This window comes from Haplochromis burtoni, unplaced genomic scaffold, assembly GCF_018398535.1.
Source record: "Haplochromis burtoni strain Fernald_Lab_line unplaced genomic scaffold, NCSU_Asbu1 Contig_467, whole genome shotgun sequence".
Lineage (NCBI taxonomy): Eukaryota > Metazoa > Chordata > Actinopteri > Cichliformes > Cichlidae > Haplochromis > Haplochromis burtoni.
Window position 1 is genome coordinate 276,644 of NW_024582828.1, and position 652 is coordinate 277,295.

The window sequence follows — 652 nt, forward strand, 5'->3', positions numbered from 1 at the left end:
TTTATCTTGGACAACATTCGCCTCTCCGAGACCACCTTAAGAGAGTCCAGCTCCATCCCTACAACATTGCTGGCCTTGCGGATCAGTTTGAGTCTGTTAGTATCAGCAACCCTCAATCTACTCCCCCAGCATGCAACAGCATAGAGGATTGCACTGGCCACAACAGACTCGTAGAAAATCCTGAGCATTTTCTGGCAGATGTTGAAGGACCTCAGTCGCCTCAAAAAATAGAGACGACTCTGGCCCTTCCTGTAAAGTGCTGTGGTGTTTTTAGCCCAGTCCAGTTTATTGTCAATGTGTACTCCAAGGTATTTATAGTCCTCCACAATGTCAACACTGACCCCCTGGATTGAAACAGGGGTCAAGTGTTTCCTGGTCTTCCTGAAGTCCACGATCAGTTCCTTGGTCTTTGCCACGTTGAGCTGCAGATGATTCTGCTCACACCACGTGACAAAGGAGTCGACCACAGCCCGGTACTCTGTCTCATCATCCCTGCTGATGCATCCAACCACCGCAGAGTCATCAGAAAACTTCTGAAGATGGCAGGTCTCTGTGCAGTGGCTGAAGTCTGTGGTGTAGAGGGTGAAGAGGAAGGGGGAGAGGACAGTCCCCTGTGGTGCCCCTGTGTTGCTGATCCACATCTCTTCTCATT